The following is a 22,523-nucleotide window of genomic DNA, read 5'->3' on the forward strand; positions in this document are numbered from 1 at the left end:
TTTTTTTTGCTGTGTGTGTGTGTGTGTGTGTGTGTGTGTGTGTGTAAGTGGATCATTTTGTTTTCACTCTAAATTTAAAAATTCTGATCATGGCAGATAAGATCCTTTGTAATTTGTTCATGTGTGCATCTATAAACTATAGCCACCCTCAGAGGGGAGTCTCTTTTTTGCCTTTTTACATTCTATCTTTTTTCTTTTTCTTTTTTTTTTTTTTTTTCTTTTTTGGCTTGAAATACCTTTTCTTGCTTCACCTGATTACCCAGTTATCTTTCAGGGTGACATCACTTCCTTCATGAACTCCTCTTGACATGCTACCATGGGTTAAATGCCCCATTTGCTGCTCCCTTAGCATCCTGTACTTGGCATTGTCACAGCATTCATCTTAATGTAATATGATTATGTGTTTCCTTCACTTGGCTATGAGTTGTTTCAGGACAAGTATCTGTTTGTTGGTTGGTTCTTTCTCTTCCAATGCCTAACATTGTGCCTGCCATAGAGTAAGCAATCAGTAAAGCTATTTTTAAAATAAGGATAGACCTTTCTTATTAAAATATAGAATCTGAGTATAAACATGAACTTGAATGAAAGGGAGAATGAAAGAAGTACATACCTTTGAAATCATGTGCATTCTATGTTAGTTTACTATGAGCATATTATATCTCTATTAAGCTTGGTAGGAGCATTCCTACTGAACCTTATTAAAAATTGTGTTGAGAGCTTTATTTATATAGAAACATTCCCAAATGCCTGACATGTGCAAGCACTACAAACTATTTAATGAATTGTGGCTGTGTAATAACTTGTGTTGGAAAAACTGCATTCCACTTACAATATCATCATAAAGAATAACATAATTAGAAGTAAATTTAACTATGGATGTGAAAGATCTGCACATTTAAAATTAAAATGTTGATGAAAGAAATTAAAGAAGTATGACATGGTGACAAATGAATGGAAAGATATCCCGTGCTCATGAACTAGAATAACATTGTTAAAGTATCCATACTCTCCAAAGCAATTGATAGATTCAATACAATCCCTATAAAATGCTAATGACATTTTTCACAGAAACAGAAAAAAAAATTCCTAAAATTTATATGGAACCACAAAAGACCCTGAATAGCTAAAGCAGTCTTAAGAGATAATTACAAACCAGAGGCATCATGGTACCTGGCTTCAAAGTATATTATAAACAATAGTAATTAAAATAATATGATGCTGGAATGAAAACTGACACATAGAAAAATAAAACAGAGTAGAGGGCCCAGGAATAAATTCACCCGTATACCGTCAACTAATCTTTGATAAAGTCATCAAGCATACATAAAAGAGAAAGCATAGTCTTTTTGATAAATGGTGTTGGGAAAACTGCATGTCCACATGCGAAAGAATGAAACTGAATACTTTTTTTTTTTTTTGAGATGGAGTTTCGCTCTTGTTACCTAGGCTGGAGTGCAATGGCGTGATCTCGGCTCACCACAACCTCCGCCTCCTGGGTTCAGGCAATTCTCCTGCCTCAGCCTCCCAAGTAGCTGGGATTACAGGCACGTGCCATCATGCCCAGCTAATTTTTTGTAGTTTTTTAGTAGAGACGGGGTTTCACCATGTTGACCAGGATGGTCTCGATCTCTTGACCTCGTGATCCGCCCGCCTCGGCCTCCCAAAGTGCTGGGATTACAGGATTGAGCCACCGCGCCCGGCAGAAACTGAATACTTATACTTTATAAGAAAATCAACTCAAAATGTTTTAAAGACAGATGTAATACCTGAAATAATAAAAATCCTAAAAGAAAACACAGAGGAATAGCTCCTTGGCATTGGTCTCCACAATGATTTTTTGGATATGACACCAAAAGCACAGGCAACAAAAGCGAAAGTATACAGGTGGGACTACATCAAATTAAAAACTTCTTCAAAGGAAACAATAAAAAAAATGAAAAGGCAATCTATAGAATGGGAGAAGATATTTGCAAGCCATGTATCTGATAAGGGGTTAATACCCAAAATATATAAGGAACTCATTACAACTCAGTGGTAGAAAACAACCTTATTTTTAAAATGGGCAAATGACCCAAATAGACTTTTATTTTTTTTAAGAAGGCATATAAATGGCCAGCAGGCATGTAAAAAGGTGCTCAATATCATGAATCATCATCAATATCATGAATCATCACCTCACACTTCTAGCACTTTGGAAGGTGAGAAAGGAGGATCACATGAAGCCAAAAGTTCAAAACCAGCCTGAAAAACATAGCGAGACCTTGTCCTTACAAAATTTTTTAAAAATTAGCCAGGCATGGTGGTACTCTTCTGCAGTCCGAAGATACTTGGGAGGCTGAAGCAGAAGGGTCCCTTGAACCCAGGACTTTGAGGCTGCAGTAAGCAATGATGCTACCACTACACTACAGAATGGGTGACAGAGTGAGACCTTGTCTCGAATATATTGTATATATACGTATACGTGTAAAACACAAATGTAAGAAGTGTTGGTGCAGATGAAGAGATAAGGGAACCTTTGTACGCTGTTGGTAGGATTGTAAATTGGTGTAGCCATCATGAAACACAGTATGGAAGTTCTCTCAAAAACTAAAAATAGAACTACCATATGTTCCAGCAATCCCACTTCTGGGTATATATCTGAAGGAATTTAAATTAGTATCTCAAGGAGATATCTGCACTACCATGTTCATTGCAGCATTATTCACAATAGCCAACATACAGAATTGCCCTAATGACTGTCAACAGATGCATGAATAAAGAAAATGTGGTATATATGTCTACAATGAAATATTATTCAGTCTTAAAATAGAAGGAAATCCTACCATTGGTGACAACATGAATGAACCTAGGGGACATTTTGCTAAGTGAAATAAGCCAGACATAGAAAGTCAAATACTGCATGGTCTCACTTGCATGTGGAATCTAAAGCAATCACACTCATCAAAAACAGAATAGAATCATGGGTGCCAGGGACTAGAGAGTGGAGAAAATGGGGGTATTTTGGTTAAAGAGTAAAAACCTTCAGTTATGAGTAAGTTCTGGAGATCTAATGTATAGCATGGTGACTATTGTTAATAATCATGCACTATGTACTTGAAATTTTCTAAAAGAGTAGATCTTAATTGTTCTCATCACATGTACAAAATTAGTAACTATGTGAAGGTATGGATATGTTAATTAGCTTGACTGTGCTAATTATATTAATGTATGCCTACATCAAAACATCATCTTGTACACCTTAATATATACAATATTGAGGCATTACTTGTCGATTATACCTCAATAGAGCTACAGAAAAGGAAAAAATCCCATAGTTTACAGCATAAAATTTTATTACACTTTAGCCAATGAGTGTTATAGTTGAAACAATTATAGGAATAAATAGAAGTAAATAAAATACCATACACAAAATGAGCTTCTTTGCATTCCTTTCTTTGGAGAAGCAGTAATTGCTAGTAGGACTTAGATTTCTGACGTTTGATTTTTATTTCCCTCATAGGTCAGTTTCAAACAGCACTTACATAGGCTGCTCCTTTGCATATCCTGAAAATCATGTACATAGTTATAAATTATATAAAGTTCAATAAAACTCCATTTTCCCCATATGCTGGCTGCCCATGTCTTTTATTCGGATGACTCCACGATCCTCAAAGGTAGAATCTGTTTCTGATTTATCACCATTACTCCCAGTGGCTACCACTGTGCCTAATATGCAGAATGGACTGCATAAATTCCTGTCAAATTAAAATGAACTATTTTAGAATTATTCTGGGAAGATAATCAGTGTTTATGGGTGACTCATTTATTCAGTGCCAGGCACGTCCAATATATTATCTCATTTAAGGCCTTCTGTGATTTCAAGAAGCAAGTGTTATCCATCACCATTGCAGAGTTGAGAATTTTGATGTACACAGAGGTAACTTGCCAAGGGTGAATCAAACCCATTAAACTCCAAACTCCATACTCCATCCAGTACAATAAGGGTGCCTTCTCCAATGGACTGTTGTGAAGGCTAAATAATTAATATATGGAAAGTATTATAACTGTGTCTGGAACATAATAATATATACATCTTTGCTGTTCTTAGTTTACTGTTTCTCAGGGTAGATGATAAAGAAATGTTCACTGAGATTTTTATTCTTATGCCACAAATAATACAAATGACATTGTTATTTTAAAAGGAACAAAAGAAAAAAACCTAATTCTTAGGTGACCTGTTTCATGACATGTTTAATATCATAACTTAAAATGTTCCTTTAATATTTGGTTTAGTTTAACTGGAAAGATCATTGGTGAGTAGGTTGTATGCGGTTGGCATCTACATGCTATGCCTGGATTTAAGAAAAGCTTTGCTTGTTACCCCTGTTGAATTTCAGGGGAATTTGTCCAGTTTCCACGGTGGACTTCATTCAACACTGACCCCAGATAGAGTCTTGTTTTTCCATTACTTGGCCAATTCAGTGTCATGAATTCCCTTCAAAGTCTATAACCAAAATGTCAATTGAAAGCCAAACAAAGTGAAAGGCAGGTGCAGGCGGCAGGTTTTATAAGTAGAGTCTTAAGATGCATATAGATGGTTTGCATTTTCCAAGGCTATCATCAAAGCATTGAGAAACTTTAACGTTTCTGGTAGTCAATGAGAATTTAGACCTGTGCTCCACCTGAAGTGCCTAACAGTTTTCTACCCTCAGGTGGATAGAAAACTACTATGCACTTCAGGTGGATTCAGCTCACTGAATACTGCATGGTCACCTGAAGTGCATTCAGCTGACTGAATCCACAGGTGAGTTGAATCACAGCTGAATCCACTTAAGGTGGATTCAGCTCAGCGAATCCAGCTCAGTGAATCCACCTGAAGTATATACGTTTTCTACCCTCCCTCAGCCCTGTTTCGACCACATCTTCTCAAATTTGTGCCTGTTTTCTTGGTATTGAGTTTAGACTCCTGAAGTGTGTCTTTATAAATGAAGAAACTAAACTTAATCTTAATTGAGTTGCCTGGTAAGCCTGAACTTCCTACACAGTGTAGAAGCACATCTGGTGTCAACTGTCCCCGCTTTCTAGAACTTTGCAAAACTTTGAGAGACTTGGGATCGTTTCCCTGCTCCCCACCCTTAGATTATCTGGTCATACTTAGTAGATAGAAACTGAGTAGTATCAGGGATATGACCTCCCTCCCACCTTTTTGAGAGTTTCATCTGATCAACTCTTCTTGCGTGATTGCATCCTCACAAATTTTTCTCGTCTCTATGTAAATTGCTATCTTTTCAGGTGGTGCATGACAGCCTCCGTTTGCTCAGACCTCCATTTGTATGGAAGCTGTTATTATGGAATCAGTTTAATGGGTCGTGAATTTTGTGGAGAAAGGGAGGGTCTCTTGATGACTTTGTATGTACCAGTCCTGGACCTACTGGCTCCACAAGGAGTGCATTAGGCTAAATATTTTTAGTCCATTGACTCTGGAGGTAACAACCCTAAATGCTTCATTAAATTTTCATGGGTGAGTGACAGAAGCTACGAGGATAAAAGAAAAAACCCCAAAACAGAAAAGCACAAATCCATGACATTAGCTTTATTATTACACAGCTGGACGACAGGAGTGTGGCCCCCAAAAGAATAACGGTAAACTTTTTAAGGAAGGGTTGCCTGCCTCTTGATTTCCTTTTCTGCACCCGGGTCCAGCAGGGTAGCTTGTGTGCAGTGAGAATCTGCATATTATGCACTTGATTTGATTCACCCGGCTACTTGCTCCTCCTGCATTCAGGCCTCTGGAGACAGGTACGCCACACAACAGGCATTTCCTGGAGCTCAATCCAGTCTCAGGGTGGAAGAATTTTCAGATTGGCCCAGTATTTTCCGCGATTTGGTGTTTCTAGGACCTTTGTAAGCTAGGACCTTAAGCAACTCACTGTACTTGCTGGAGCCGACTCCTGCACAGAGGATTGTCTACTCCCGGGCATTCTAAGAAACGAGTAGGGGAGTTAACCGCTGTATGCATACTCTCAGGAGCACGGGTCTCTCGCTAGGACTGGTGGAAACGTGACACATGCAAGCCTTCTCCCGCCCCACTTGCCCAACTTTGCCTGGGAAGCCTCAATCAAGACAGCACCGGCGGCTGAGAGCGAGCGCCCCCTCCTGCCAAGGGGCATGGGGGCAACATGCCCTCGCAGAGACTCTCCGCGTGGTTTCTTTCGCCCATACTGACACTCCATATATTTGGGTATGCGTATGTTTCGAGGCTTGGATAAAAGGGTAGACCCTAGAGAAAAATGAGGGAGGCCAGGCGGAGCAGCGGCCGATGACGGTGATGGGGAAGAAAACACTGGATACTTTGTGACAACCCCCCCTCCCTTACCCCTTCACGCCGGCGCAGCTGGGGCGGGGACCCCTTGCTCTCGGCTGGGCTCTCCCCCTTCCACGCCGGGATGGAGAGAGAGCGCAGGGGCTCCAGAGGCGCGACTGCAAGCCGCGGCGCCCCCGCTCGCTCGCTCACTAGTTCTTCCACCTCCTCGTAGCCACCGCGACTCGGCTAAGCTCTCGGAGCGCGCTCCGGCTGCGCACAGAGCGCCTGGAGGGAGCGGAAGCCGCGAGGCCGGGGCGAGGGGCGCGCGACTAGGCGGCTGCGGCCCGGGAGCTAGCAGGTGAGTGGCGCCGCGGGGGCCGGCAGGGCGGGGGCCGCGGGAGGAGGCGGGTCCGTGCGGGGGGCGGTCTCCTCCCCCTGCTCTGACGCGGGGCCCGTGGCTCCCGCGGAGGATGGACCCAGCTCGGCGCTCGCCCGGGCTTCCCCGGGCTGCAGAGCGCGCCTGAGTGCCGCCGCCCGCCGGGCATGGGGAGCCGCTTCCTGGGCGGCTGCGGCAGCGGAGGAGGATGCTCTGGGCGAGGCGAGGTGAGGCGCGGCGGGGGCGCGCGGCAACCCTGGAGTTCAGCGCGTCAGGTGCCCCGCGAGGACACGGCGCCGGGGAGCCAGGAGGAGGCTTCGCTGGGGCCCCAGGCGCGGAGGAGGGCTCCTGGGACGCGCCACTAGGCAGTTTGTCTAGGGGTGCTGCGAGGATGGCGAATGCAGCAGTTTTTCGCCCTCTCCCTCCACTTGCTGGGAGGAAAGGGGCGACTTCTTTTTCTCTCTCCTGTCCCCCACCCCCGCACCCCTGTCTCCCTACTTCTGACCACGCGCGATCCTGTCTCCAGACTTGTCCATTCCAGACACTCGTCTCTCTCCAGGACTCCCCCCTCCCCCGTTCCCTCTTTCCTCCTGCGGTCCTGGCTCTATTCATCCCCGAACCTGCCTTCTCCTGCTGTCCTGTGCTCCCGAAACTCCCTCCCTGCTTTGCTGGTGGCCAGACCCTTTTCCTCACTTGGCCGAACCCCGTTCTCACTTCCCCACTCTTCGGTAGCGCTGCCGTTCTGCTTCGACCTCTCTATCCCAGTAATCCCAGCCCTTTCGCGGGCACCGTGAGAACTGGATCGCGCGTTCCTCGGCCCCCAGCCTTCCTTCGGATCCTCGGTGGACTCTGTTCTCTGCCGCCAGTCTGCCTCCATCCACTTCCCAGTACCCGCTCCCCCCACACCCACCTAGTCCCCTCCAGCCCGCCCCTCTTCCTTCTCCATGCTCCATGCTCCAGACTCGACGCTCTGACTTGGATACAGAGCTCAGTTTTTTTTTTTTTTTTTTTTTCTCCTGTCAGGGAAACTTTAAATCTCTGGGGTTTGGCTCATAAAGCAGGCACACCAGAGGGTGTCAACCGCCGAGGGAACCCAGAGTCAGGGAGTCCGACATGGGGGGAGGTCGTGTCGCGGCGTCTGAAAGGGGCCACTGGGTGAGTGTACAGAGTTAATTTAAAAACCAGGGTGGTTGTGGCAGCCGGGACTCTCGCCTCCGCTGGCTGCTTCCAGAGTATTATTGTGACCCCTGGTGGGAGGGCGCGTCTTTTCTCTGCACTTTTTAAGGCAATTTTTCTTTTCTCTTTTTATTTTTTGGTGGTGCTGGTGGGCCTGGTGGGGGGCAGAGGGTACGAGGGAACGCTGCCTGGAGAGGCGGATGTCACTTGGCTACTGCTTTACCTCCTCCCAGACCCTCCAGACTGTGTACGTTTCACTCTGTGTGAGCTACCCCCAACCCCCAACTGCACCGCACAAGTCCTCATTGTTGGGGGTCTGCTGGGGCACTTCCGCTTAGGCTGGGAGAGTCTGAAGGAATGGTGTGGGGGTGGGGAGGCTGGGGGAGCTTGCCGACCGCTCTGTGCTCGCGGCGGCAGCTAGCGGAGTGGAGAGCGCCGCGGCGCGGGCGTCTCTTTGCGCCCCGGGGTGTGTGTCGCCGAGGCTGGGATGCGCGCCCGCGTGGGACGTTGTCTGCGTGTGCGTTTGGATGTCGGCGCACGCCTGAGTTTAGCTCCTTTAGAAAGAGGGGCGAGTGTAGAGCTTTCGGGAGCAAGAGCGCATTTCTCTGCCTGGGATCTGGACGAGGGCGAGCCCTCCAGTGCAGCTACTAGCCTGCCCACTGGGACCGGGGCAAGAGTCCACGCCTTCGTTTCTCCCTCCCTCCTGCTCCCCTCCTGCTGGGCAGTTAAACGCACTTTCACAGTGTGAATAGTTTTGAATAAAGGCCGTGTGGGGGTTCCACTACACTTTACTACACTTAACGTTTTCAGGTAGTCTTATAAATTAGAGGTGGCTTACGTTCAGAACCCCCTAATTATCCAGTTCACCTTGGTACACTTATGTACCAATTATAGGTTTTTGGGAAATCCATAAAATTATAAACCATCCCGACCCCTTAAATTAGCACCCATTGTTTTTCTGGTCTCCGTGATGAGTGATTCTGGATGGCACCAGAACTGCGCAGGCACCAAGATAGATGGAGGTTCGCAGATAAAGGGGGGTTCGGAGATGTCAGAGGGAGTTGGGTCCCCCAGCCCCCATCTCTTTCACTCTCTATCTTGACAAGACTTGGTGACAATTCTGGTAACTTAAAGGGATCAAAGATTTTCTTGATTTCCTATTGAGAAGGGTGACCTAATCAAAGCTGTATAAAAGTCAACTTCTAAGCAATCAGAAATTGTCTGCTGATGTCCTTGATTGAAACCCCAGCATTGAAATGGAGTATTGAAAAATTCGCAGAAATGTCTTTTGAAGCGCTATTGTTCTTTTCCATACACAGAGGCTCTCTTAAAGGTTTAGGAAGTTCAAAATGCAATGGTTTGAAAGGACTGACTTTGTAACTATTTGGTAACTCTGGGAGGATCCGCAGGGATGAAAAAAGAGGCCAAGGTGGGAAGGCAAATATGTTGTGACCATCTTCTTGAATACGGTGCTATCAAGTGGGAATTCAGTTCTACACATCGAGTTGGCAATTAAATCTCTTCCTAAAGCAGATTTAGAAGATGATTTTTAGTAGTTTTATTTTTTAGTGGTTTGCTTAAGGTCTGAGTAGGCATATCTGAAACATTTAATCATGTTCATTGTATTCAACGATAAAATCTGAATAAAAATTACTTATTGTTGATGAAGCTCATTTCACAAGCTGTTTCACAGTATGTTTCATTTGCAAGACACACCATTGTGTGAGGCTGCTGGGAAGAGATTATATCACTTACTGTTCATTTTCTCCTCCCAACCCAGAGAAGAATATTCTTCTTCATTCCCCTTTGCCCTCTAAAGTAATTTTTCTTAAATGGGTGAGTGTTTGGCTTGATACCTGATAGTACCCATCTGAAAAATTGCATTTGGTAGATTTAAGATGCTTGGAGCCACCCTGCAGGCAGATGAAGAATCTAATGGAGGCAGCATTTCATTTTGATAACTCAGTCAAGTCAAACATTTTGTTTTTGCTGGGATTTAATCCTTCTCTCAGACTAATAAAGCAAACAAAGCAAGAAAATCACAGTGTATGTCTTTTAGATGGCACTTTAAAAATAGCATACATGGAAGGGTATGTCAGGAACTTTAAATGTTATTTAGGGCTTACTAAGACAAAGAATACTCAGTGGTTAAGTAATTGAGGATGAATCACTTAACCTCCCAGAACCTTGCTTTCACCATCTGCAAAACGGACAAAGTTACCTACCTTGTGGGTCTCGGAGCAATTTTATGGGGACGATCATATGATTGGGTGCTTTGGCTCATAGCAGGATTTTAAGAGAATGGTGACTCTTAGTAATAGACAGCATGGAATTCTGTTCAAGAAAGTGGATGGCATTTGGAATTGGAAGACCAGGATTGAATCCAGCTACTTCTGACTTTGTGATGTTTGGCAAGTCACCTTTCATGTTAGTAAAAAAAGAATAATTAACCTTTATAGAGTACTACTAAGAATCAGGAATGCTTCCAAGCACATATTAACTTATTTAATCTTTAGGTAACCCTAGGATGTGGATACTTGTATTCTCATTTGTATTAGCTAGATAAGGAAACTGGAGCACAGGAAGATTTGGTAACTGGCCTGAGATTACATAGCAAATAAGGGATGGAACTAGGATTTAAACCCAGCTATTCTGGTTCCAGGGTCTGTCCTAACCACTGTTATGCTGCCTCTGAGTGAGAAAGTGATTCCAGCTATCTCCCAGGGTGGTTGTAAAATTTCATGGAGAATAATGAAATAGTAAGACTTATTCTATAGGAGCAAGCTACGTATTTCCCCATTTTTGGATGCTAGCAACACAAAATGGGTGTTACCTTATCAACAGAGAATTCGGCAATGATAGGCATTTTGAGCACTTATGACTCTGTGGCAGTTTCTATCAGGTGTTGGTTGGTATTGGTTCACATCTGTTTACTCTGTGAAAATGTTTATTAATCAGGGAACAATTAGTAATCAATTAGTAAATAATTGTTTAGGCAATTATTAATGCAAAAACTGCATTACTGTTCCTATCAGTTACTAGCTGTGGTAAGCAGAGATTCTCAAACCGAACAGTGGGATAGCAGATGGTAAGGAGTTGGGACTTGGTTTCTGGACTGCCTGGGTTTAGATCTCAGGTCCACCAGCTCTGCAAGCTGTGTGGCCTTGGCTAGCTAATCTAACTTCTCTATGCTTTAGTTTTCTTTACAATAAAATAACATTACTTACCTCATAAAATTATGAAGATTACAGGAACTCACACAAAGTGCTTAGAATAATACCTAGCATGTAAGCTTATTTAGCTATTAGTGTTATCTTTCAAATGAGATAAAAATCCTTCGCCTAGATAATAAAAAAGTTTTCTATCATTAATATTCTGAGATTTAAGTATCCTAATAGTATTTGGTCTATCTTTAGGAAGAGGTACATTTTAGGATTTTAGGCAAAGGTTTTGGTTTGTTTTATTGGAAATACTTCCTTACACATTTTGGCTCTTTGTGAAGAGGAGTTGTAGAAGTACACATCATGTTAAAATTTCCATGCCATTTTACTTTTCTATAGTTACTCTGAGGAAAATAAAATGACTTTGATTGAATTCTAGAGGTGTGTTTGTCAACTCTCCCAATTTACAGATTGAAAGAATGTCAGGCTTGCAGAGATACGTAACTTTACTGCCGAGAGGCACCGTCGCAATTCAGGATTCTTGGACTCCTTGTCCAGTGCTCCTTTCACTAGACCAGATTGTCTCCTATACCAGGATAGAGACGTGGCTTGAAAATATAAATAAAACTTGGCAGAGAAGGTGTTGTCAGGCTAAGAGCATGAGCCAGCCAGACATTCTGTACTGAAAAAAGCATGTCAGTAGGAAAAGAAAACCCCTCCTCTGGTATGTACATTTATATCCATGAACACGCGCACTGAACTGAATCTGTGAAATGCAAATCAGGATATAACTCATGTAAAAAAATGAAAACAACTCATTAATCAAATTAATCACCTGGATATTTCCCTTTGATTGGAGAGCAAATGTTCAGGTTTCTTTTTCTTTGACATGTTCTTTGTATTTTTCTTCCATTTAGTTTTCAGATGTGGGAAGGTTTTGGTTCAGGAATCATAAAACTCCTCTGGCTTCTATTTTATGAAATATGTAGCATATTCTATTGGAAAGAAATTGCCAGCTTGCTTTTATTATTATTATTTTATTTGAAGCTGACATATAACCAATCTGCAGTACCAGTGGGGGAGTCTCATAAACAGAAAGGAAAATAGAAATAAAATTCTGCTGAATAGAAGAGATGACAGCTGAAATGATGAAAATGTGGTGGTGAAGGCAGGCTGTTTAATTTAGGGTATAAAAATGAGGGGATGGGTCCTCTCAGATATCTGTAAGTAGTTCAGAGTGAACCCAAGTCAGCCATCTTGTCCACCTACAGTGAGTCTTGTAAATTACCAAATCCATGCATCTACTCCGAGCTTCATATTGATTTATGATTTTCTTTGTTGGTCAGTCTTGGAATCTCTTGAATGGACTCATGATCTGTTTATTTGGTATCTATCAGTTCAGCCATCTCTTTCTTTTCCCTTTCTCTATCTCTGTCTCTCCTCATTTCTGTCTCAGTCTTTGTCACATTCAGTCTTTATGTCTCTTTGTTTTTATTCTTGTTAGTGTTGCAATCGAAAATAAAAATGGAAAAGCTGTGAATATGCATTGAGAGTACCTGGGAAATTGAGAAAAAAAATTCTGGTCATGCACGTAAACATCACTTCCATTCAATATGTTATGTCCATTCAACAAATATTTACAGAGCGCCTACTTTTTGCTTGGCTCTGGCTTTGTGCTAGGCGTTGTGAAGAGTACCAAGATGCAGTTGCACAGTTTGCCATCTAGGGAACTGGTTTCATGCATAAATAACTGTTGCAGCAGGAGATGTGGTATGGAAAATATCTGTACAGCTATGGAACCTTCTGGAGGGGTAATTTACTCTACCTGGAGAAATGAAAGGTTGGGGAAGGCTTCATTTCACCTGTGTCTTGAAGGTTGACCAGGAGTTTCTCAAGGCTTAAAGGCAGTTCAGACTGATAGGACTGCATGGACAAAGTCATGTGAGCATGAAGGACGGTTATTGGCTTAGGGATGGGCATCATTGGGTACAGTGGTAATGTAGAACATGTATTGAAGTGGGTTTATTTTTGTAGAGCGTTTTTCAGACTGTGTCCCAGGAACGCTATGTCCCCTAAGATCATTATGAATATTTCAAAAGGAAGAGGGCTCAGAGGGAAAAATAAGTTCCATGTTCAAAAAATTTTGGGAAGCGTTGAATTATATATCCTGTTCTTGGTAAGATGTGGTATTTACTGACATGTTAAAGGCTCAGAGATTTTCTGCACTAAAGAAAGTCATTTAACTCTTGAAGAATTTTAAAAATTCATTTGCCATAGAACCTTTGATTTCAAGTAGCATCTCTCAGTGTCTTACGAAATAGATTGGGAAAAATGTAGGGGATCACTTAAGCCCTTTAAGAGCAGTTTTCATTCTATCATGAAAATTGTGTGATTTGAAATGTAGGAGAGAATATTAACCTATTTATGTGCAGCATTCCGTTATTGGAACGATAATCTTGTGGGAGTTATTTATATGCTACTGCTCAAGGTCATTGCCAAAGTCTGATTTTTCACACAGACAAATTTGTGACCTCTGGCATTAAGTTATGCAAACAGTGTAAATAACAGTATAGTAAACATTTTTGTACCTACCACTCAGCTAATGAAATAAAGCCAGACAAATACAGTTGAAACCTCCTGGTAACCTCTTTGATCATACATCCCTTTCTCTTGGCAGACAGTCACTATCTTAAATTTGATAATTCCTTTGAATATGTTTTCCGCAACAAACCTAAACAATTCCATGGAATGTTCATTCACTTTCTAGCTCATCACTATATATCTAATAGGAAATATTTTGTCCAATAATTGTCCTGAAATAAAAGACATTTATAAACTGTCTAGCTAGTCACTATATAGATAATAAGAAAGAAATCGTATTTTGCCTAATAATTTTCCTGGAATAAAGGACATTTATGAACTACTTAGGGGAAGGAAATGTGGCCTCCCCTTTTAACTCTGGGGTCTGGAATGTAGTAGATGCTCAATAAGTTGCTGCTCAATTGAATTGAATTAAATGTGTTCAGTCTCCTGTGGTTCATTAAGTTAATTTGAGTAAAAAGATTAGGGTAAATTGTTTTCCCTAGATAATATTGAAATTCTTTATGATCAGTGAACTTGAAAATCATTTTTTACTGCAGTTCTTTGTTTTGTAATCTGGATTTGGGAGTGAATTATAATAATTATCTGTTGAAAGTCATTTCTATGTTTTATTGACATCTCTTAAAGTCATTAACAATAACTACTTCTCCAAGTCTGTCCTATTAAAATAGTTGATTCACTAGAGCTCTCTACTTCCATTATAGGGAAAATTATAAATATAACTGCTTTCATCCAAAGAGGAAATTCTAAAATTACAATGCTATGTAATTACTCAGTAACCTGACATGAAATGCTTTGAAAGTTTATGAGGTTCCATTCCTTGGGGTCCCCAAGAAATAACTTACTATCAGTAACAGAGTGTTATGATGAGATACTATCATGCTAACAGAAGCATCTCTTTTGATATATGTGAGGACATCTTGAAAACGTTTACATCACCTTAAACATAAGTCATATGTGGGTGAAATTTTCTTTTTTATTGTCTCAGACTATATTCATATATTATTGTATTTATGTCAACATGTGGAGTAAATGGCAGAATATTGGTGAAGAATGCATGGTAGAATGAATGAGAGGAGAAAGGAATGGAAGATTGACAGGCTCACTGAGGGAGGCTTTTGGTAAGAAATCATGGCTGTGTGGGAGACAGTAGATTACCTTCTCTCATGGGGTTAGAAGTTGATCTACTGTAGGGTTTTCTGTCCTTGCTTTCACTGGTAATATATTTCTCCTGGTAGTTTTTGGAGTAGCAGATAAATCTCAGCAGTTAGCAGAACAAGAGTGAACTTTGTGGTGTGAATGATCATAAACATAGAAGAACACTGCACAGAGGGTGAGGAAGAGATGCTGTTCCTTGTGTAGCAGTGCCTATAATGATGGCATGTGGTGGTGCTTGACTTGAATTGCAGGCCATGTTATTCTGAGCAGTGTTATGTCTACTCATGAATGTTCTAGGTATAAGCCACATCCATTCAAATATACTCAGGTTAAACCAGAAGTGCTAATAATCTAATTGTGGACAAAATCAAAGATGAGCCAACCATATGCTGAATCTGAGCTATGGCATGTATTGTCAGAACATGGTTCCAATGAAAGCAAAAAGGTTATTTATGCCTTTGGGAAGCTGAATAGATTTATAGACCACATAGAAGTTGGATTTTTGCCAACCTTCTGCTATCTAACTTCTTAATTTTAATGTAGTTGAATTTATCAATCTTTTATGGTTAGCACTTTTTATGTCTTGTTTCAGAAAGCCTTTTTTTTCCACCCTGATGTCATGAAGATATTCTCCTTTGTTATCTTCTAAAGGGCTTTATTGTTTTTGTTTGTCTTTCAAACTTAGGTTCTCGAATCCATGTGGGGGGAGAGAGAGAGAGAGAGAGAGAGAGAGAGAGAGAGAGAGTGAGTGTGTGTGTGTGTGTGTGTGTGTGTGTGTGTGTAGTATAAGGTAGCATTTATCCTAATTTTCTTCCATATGGAAAAATGATTTTCCTGGAACTTAGAATCCATTTTTAAGCATTTTTTTTAGCCACTCTTTTGCCCTAACCAAACTTTATTATAGCTTTTTAATAAACCTTGGTATTGGCCAGGACACGTCCCTAAAAATGTCCTTTTGCAAAAGTGCCTCAAGAGTGTCTGGACTTTTCTTGGGCCTTTGTCTTCCATATACATTTTATAATTGTCTTTCAAGGTTTTACAAGAATACTCTTGAGATTTGATTTGAGTTACATCGAATTTATAGGCTGATTAAAAGAGAATGCCATCATTAGGATATTGAGTCTGAGTCTTTCTATCCATAACTATAGTAACTCTTTCTATTTATTTAGTTCTTATTTAATGTCTTTTAAGAGAGTTTATAATTGTATACAAAGGGTATGTATACACTCTTTTTAGATTTAGTTTTGGGTGCTTTGTATTTTTGTAATTGCCATTGTAAATGTTATCTTTAAAATATATTTTCTAGTTATATATTAATTTTTCATCATATGCTACCTGTATTTCTTATTTTAAGTGGTGAATAGGAGAGGAGGAAAATGATGGGTGTTTTTGAATGTTTACTGTTAAATAAAGTCAGGCATCCATGGGAGATGTGGCTAGTTCGATTCCAGACCACTGCAATGAAGAGAATATTGCAATCAACTTAGTCACATAAATTTGTTGGTTTCCCAGCATATATAAAAGTTACGTTTACACTATACTGTAGTCTGTTACGGGTACAATAGAATTATGTAAAAAAATCAATATACATACCGTAATTAAAAATACTTTATTGCTAACATATGCTAATGATCAGTTGAGCCTTCAGCAAGTCATAATCTTTTTGCTGGTGGAGGGTCTTAACCTCAATGTTGATGGCTACTGACTGATCAAGGTGGTGGTTGCTGAAGATTGCAGTAGCTGAGTCAATTTCTTAAAATAAGACAATAATGAACTTTGTCACATTGATTGACTCTTCCTTTCATGAAAGATTTCTCTGTAGCATGCAATGCTGTTTGACAGAATTTTATCCACAGTAGAACTTTTTCACAATTGGAGTCAATCCTCTCAAACCCTGACTCTGCTTTATCAATAAGTTTATGTAAATCCCTTGCTGTCATTTCAACAATGTTCACAGCATCTTAACTAGGAGTAGATTCTGTCTCAAGAAACCACTTTCTTTGCTCATCCATAAGAAGCAACTCCTTATCTGCTAAAGTGTCATCATGAGATTACAACAATTCAGTCTCATCTTCAGGCTCTACTTCTAATTCTACTCCTCTTGTTATTTGTATCCCATCTGCAGTTTCTTCTTCCACTGAAGTCTTGAACCCTTCAAAGTCAGCCATGAATCAACTTCTTCCAAACTCCTATTAATGTTGATATTTAGACTTCTTTCCATGAATCACAAATGTTCTTAATGGCATCTACAATGATGAATTCTTTACAGAATGTTTTAAAATTACTTTGCCAAAATCCATCAGAAGAATCAGTGTTTATGGCAGCTATACCCCTATGAAATGTATGTCCTAAGTAGCAAGACTTGAAAGTCAGAATTACTCCTTGATCCATGGGCTGCAGAATAGATGTTTTGTTAGCAGACATGAAATCAACATTAATCTGCTTGTATCTCTTCATGAGAACTCTTGGGTGACCAGATTGATTGTCAAGGAGTGGTAATATTTTGAAAGAAATATTTTTTTCCGAGCAGTAGATCTCAACAGTGGACTTAAAACCCTAAGTAAACCATGCTGTAATCAGATGTTCTGTTATCCAGGCGTCATTTTGCCACTTATAGAGCACAGGTGGAGTGGATTTAGTGTAATTAGTAAGGGCCCTAGAATTTTCATAGTGGCAAATCAGCCTAAAGTAACCAGCTGCATTCACCCCAACAATAATCAGCCTTTTTTTTTTTTTCTGAGATGGAGTGCAGTGGCGTGATCTCTGCTCACTGCAACCTCTGCCTCCTGGGTTCAAGCGATTCCTCTCCCCCTGCCTCCCCGGTAGCTGAGACTGTAGGTATGTGCCACCACACCTGGCTAATTTTTTTTTTTTTTTTTTTTTTGTATTTTAGCAGAGACAGGTTTTCACCATGTTGGCCAGGATGATCTTGATCTCCCGACCTCATGATCCGCCCACCTCAGCTTCCTAAAGTGTTGGGATTATAGACATGAGCCACTGTGCCCAGCCGTCTTTTGAAGCTTTGAAATCAGGCATTGACTTCTCCTCTATAGCCATGAAAGTCCTAGATGATACCTTCTTCCAATATAAGGCTATTTTGTCTACATTGAACATTTGTTATTTAGTATAACCAACTTCATTAATGATCTTAGCTAGATCTTCTGGATAACTTGTTGTAGCTTCTGTATCAGCACTTAACTGCCTCACCTTTCACTTCTAGGTGATGGAGATGGCGTCTTTCTTTATAATTCATGAACCAAGGTCTTCTAGCTTCAAAATTTTCTTCTTCAGCTTCTTCACCTCTCTTAGCCATCATAGGATTGAATAGAGTTTGGGCCTTGCTCTAGATGAGGATTTGGTTTAAGGAAATACTGTGTGTGGTTTGATCTTCTAGCCACACCATTAAAATTATTTCCATATCCATGATCGGGATGTTTCTCTTCCTTATCATTCATGTGTTCACTGAAATAGTACTTTTAATGTTCTTTAATCTATTTCTTGTTTGCCCTGAGAAATAACTGTTGGCAGCGAACTGCACAGAATGGGTTAAGATCTTTTCCTTTGCATTTACAACTTGGCTATCTGACACAAGAGGTCCAGCTTTCAGCCTTTCTCAGCTTTCAACATGCCTTTCCCACTAAGCCTAATCATTTCTGGCTTTTGATTTAAAGTGCAAGACTTGTGACTCTTCCTTTCACGTGAACACATAGAGGCCATTGTGGGGTTATTAATTGGCCTATTTCAGTATGGCTGGGTCTCAGTGAATTGGGACGCCAGAGGAAGGGGAAAGTAGATGGGTGAACCGCCGGTCAGTGGAGCAGTTAGAAAACATACAGCATTTATTAAGTTCATTGTCTTATGTGGACATGGCTCGCAGTGTCTGAAAGCAATTACAGTAGTTTCATCAAACTTCACTGATCATAAATCATCATAATAAACATAATAATAATGAAAATGCTTGAAGTATTGTGAGAAATAGGACAGAGGCACAAAATGAGCACCTGCCGTTAGAAAATGATGGCCCTAGACTTGTTTGATGCATGGTTGCCTCAAACCTTCAATTTGTTTAAAAAAATGCAATAACTGTGAAGTGCAGTAAAGCGCAAAGTACAATAAGAGTAGGTATATCTGTACTCGGTGCTTCACAGGCTTCCATTTGATACCTAGAAAAGCCTTAAGGAAAGGGCTGTGGGTAGCTTAACACCACTCTTGACAAGACCACCATCCTCCTTTGCAGCCTGATAGTGCAGAGGGCTTAAAAGGACATTTGTTGTCCCAATGGGCCAATGGGAATGCCGAGTAGGGAATGGAGCTAACGAGAGGGTGATCCACCAGGGTAGACGGCAGTCACTTTGTTCAAGAGGCAGAGGTTTTTGAAAGACATCTCTGGGTTTCCTATGGAGAGAGTGGGGGTCTGCCAAGGCGGGTACAGTTCCCTTCTAGTTAGATGCCCTGTGGAGTGTGAATAACAGGCGCCGGGGCCTGGGGGCCAGAATCTGGCTCCTGACATACTGCTCTGGCATTTCGGGCAGACCACAGTTATTTGGCTGCCCGAGGGGCAAATTTTGGCTGGTAGCCCAGTTTGAGCTTGACTTTTCAGGCATATCTTAGGTCAGTGAATATTATTCCCACTTTCAGATGAGGAGCCACAGGTCTAGGGAAATGGAAAGATGAGGCCATGTCATGAAGCAGAGCTGGAATAGAGACCCAGGTCTCCTTGCACACAGACCAGTGCTCTTTCCATCTCATCACATGGACTTAAGATCCTCAAATATACTATGACAATAATATAGTCAAGTACTGGCATGGTTTTTGACTATGTGAGGAAGCACCATTATGTCTGGAAATCGTAACGTATATCTGTAAAAAAAAAAAAAAATGGGAGAGAGATATTTGATGATTACTATCTGCCAATTCTCTGTCTCTCTGGGATCCCTTGTGTCACTCATCTTTCTGTAAGTTCACTCTTATTCTTTTCTCCCCAAATTATTTTAGAATCCAGGGCAGATAATCATTTCCTTCCAAAAGTTATCCCTTATGACATCAGTATTGATAAAATTTCAAATTCCTCTTCTTCCCCAAGCAAATGCTGCAACCCCTTTCCGCTTCTCTCACATTCTGTCATCAGCACATGTTTCATTGTGTTTTCTGGAATGAAGATAATATATACAGTACTAGTTTAGGTTGATATAAAAGAGGATGTCTCATATAAAACAAGATTAAGGAAAAGAAAAGCCAACCACTTGGTTAACCTGATACCACTAGATATTTTCGTTGTGCTGTCTGTGGGTTCATATGAGTCAGGCTAGGTATCATTCTGTATATATTTGACTGTTGAGAATGTCTCAGTGGAGAAGGACGTCTTGATTTGTTTGAGAAGCCATAAATCAACATGGCTAGGAGTAAGAAGGGAAGAGAGGAGGCGGACTTGGGGACTGGACTAGCATTGCTTTCTTTAAAAAATAAAGGTCATATCACATAGGCTCAATCTAAGTTTGACACTCACCTCTGCCTGCTTTTCCAAGGTATGTTCTCTTTCTTAGGCCTCTTGAGCACTGGATTCTGTTAAACACCATAATTCATTATGTCTTTAATTGTTCTATTCCACGTCTATTAATCTAGGTTCCTCTAAAGATTGAGAGTTTTTGAAGGGTACTATGTTTCATGCCCTTATATTTGGCTTTTTGAGGAAAGTCAGTATAAACACTTGCTACCTTTAATTTTTAGTCTAACATCGCTGTGTTTTTCCTTTTTTGCAGTAGAGGGGGAATGCCCCTGTTGTGAACTATTTTGAGTGAATGAAAACAAAAGAAGAGTTTTCTACATTGAGAAATCCTTTTAATTTCTTATTATTCCCAAACTGTGCTTTTCTTTATTTTCTTGTGCTTTTCTGTCCTGTCCTTTAATTCTTCCTTCCTTTCCTTTTTACCCTCCAGTTTTATCAAAGGAATTGCATGAATTCAACAACAAAAAATGTCTTAAGGTTTATAGTGTGATTTTATACCGTTAATAGAATGTGTTTGCTTTCTGTCTTTCTTGCATACATTTTTCAGTTGGCGAGGAAGTTTTTGAGAGTAGTTGAGAGGTGGACTTTCTAATTCTTTGTCAAATCCCACAGCATAGTAACACAAGTATTCTACATGTGTGATTGTTTACCTGGTAGATTACCTGATGCTGGTTTAAAGTTAGCCTACATATTGAAACTCTGCAAATTAGTATGTGTGGGGGGTAAAAGTGCCTCTCTGTGCTAACCCTGAACATACCGAAAACAGCAACAGCCACACTACCACGACTTCAGACACAGTCTAATACTTTTAATGACATACCCTGTATCATTGACAGCCAGGAGATTCATACTGGCTTAATAGGAAGACCTTAATACACGAAAGAAGTTACAAAGGTATTGGAAGAACTGAAAGTGCAATAAAGAAGGAAAGGACAGAGATTAGCAGTAGGAGGAAGTAACTTATCTCTAGATCAGTAAGACTATCTGCTACCTTTATGGTATTACAGATCCCAGGAGGTGCAGCCGGCAGGAGGCAGGTGTGTAGGGCTATGGAGGCCCCACAGGGTCGTGGGGTGTCCCTTATGCTGTGCTGAGGGCAGGATCCAAGAGGTAAAGAGACAGGACACTGAAGAACTGGTGAAGAGCATCCGGACTCGGGGGACCACACCACCTGTGAGCGGACATCCCAGTGCCCAAGGGCACCTGTATTTATTAGGTGCAAACAGGGGGCAGGGTCGTGAGTAAGGTCATCATCTATAGGCTTAGTAATAGGGCATACATAATCACGTGAGTTATAAGCGAGGGGACCACCCCATTATGTCACCTGGGCAGAGACATGGACCGTGTGCAGTAGGGGGCTGTGCCATGCACATTAGTAGAGGGTCGTGTACAGAAAAGGGATCCACCTCCATTAGTTCACAGAGGCAAGGAGGTAGGCTGTGTGCAACAGGTGTCGTGGCCAACACTTCTTATCTGGGGGCTGGAAACTTCAAAGGATTTCTAATAGAAGGATACTGTAAGCTTAATGCAGTGGGAACTGACAGACTTGTGCTCTTCTCTTAAGATATTTATGGGAGGATTCTTTGAGCTAGCACAGAAGTGAGAAAAGACTGACAGGGTGTACAGCCGCAGTGACAGGTCACACCAGAGGGATTCTTCTCCCTCAGTTACTTCCAGGATCTCAGGCCTGAGGCCTACTTTCCACAGGAACTGGATGCAAGGTACTACAACTCCTTTATCAGGAGGAGAGGCACTTGCTCCAAGCCTGCCATACAGCGTATGCCCTTTTAGGCAGGGACGCCACTGCCTGGATCTTTGGTTCTTGTCCTGGTCTGGCTGTTTTCCTATGGACTGCCTCTGTTCTGTGACTGCTCTAGGCATTCTTCCTACTACAAACTACTATATGGTTATATACAAGGATTATATAAATCAGCACTAAATGTGTTAGTACAGCTCCAACTACAATACCTATATGATTATATAGAAAGATTATATGGAACTAAGTATGCTAGATGTATGTAAGCAGTAAGTTATACTTCAAGCACTAACTCTATAAACTAATATATGATTATATATGAAGGATTATTTAAAGGAAACAGCTGAGCAATAACACTATAAACTAAGATATTCTTCAGGCACTAGTTGTGCCTGAGGTCTGGACAGTTCTCCTTCCTCGGTGCCCATGGGGGGTGTTACCCACACAGGTGGGACCTTGGAGGACAGGCCACGTGGGGAAAAAGGCTAGGAGTTGGGCTGCTGGAA

General features: G+C 41.2%; 1 protein-coding gene across 9 annotated transcripts in view; it reads left to right on the top strand.

Moving 5' to 3' along the window:
• DAB1 (DAB adaptor protein 1) overlaps nucleotides 1–22,523 on the top strand; it is a 1,264,232-nt gene that overhangs the window by 815,629 nt on the left and 426,080 nt on the right. For 6 of the 9 annotated variants that reach the window (XM_032297126.1, XM_032297131.1, XM_032297130.1 and 3 more), the window contains exon 1: nucleotides 6,725–6,886. The exons of 1 other annotated variant lie outside the window; for it this stretch is intronic. The gene's annotated coding sequence lies outside the window, so the exon portion shown is untranslated. Of the gene's footprint in view, nucleotides 1–6,724; nucleotides 6,887–7,366; nucleotides 7,815–22,523 lie in introns of those variants that run through there. 2 more of the 9 variants (XM_032297129.1, XM_032297134.1) reach the window with 2 other exon arrangements.

Source organism: Sapajus apella, unplaced genomic scaffold (genome assembly GCF_009761245.1).
Source record: "Sapajus apella isolate SASKATOON/1434 unplaced genomic scaffold, GSC_monkey_1.0 scaffold36, whole genome shotgun sequence".
Taxonomy (NCBI): Eukaryota; Metazoa; Chordata; class Mammalia; order Primates; family Cebidae; genus Sapajus; species Sapajus apella.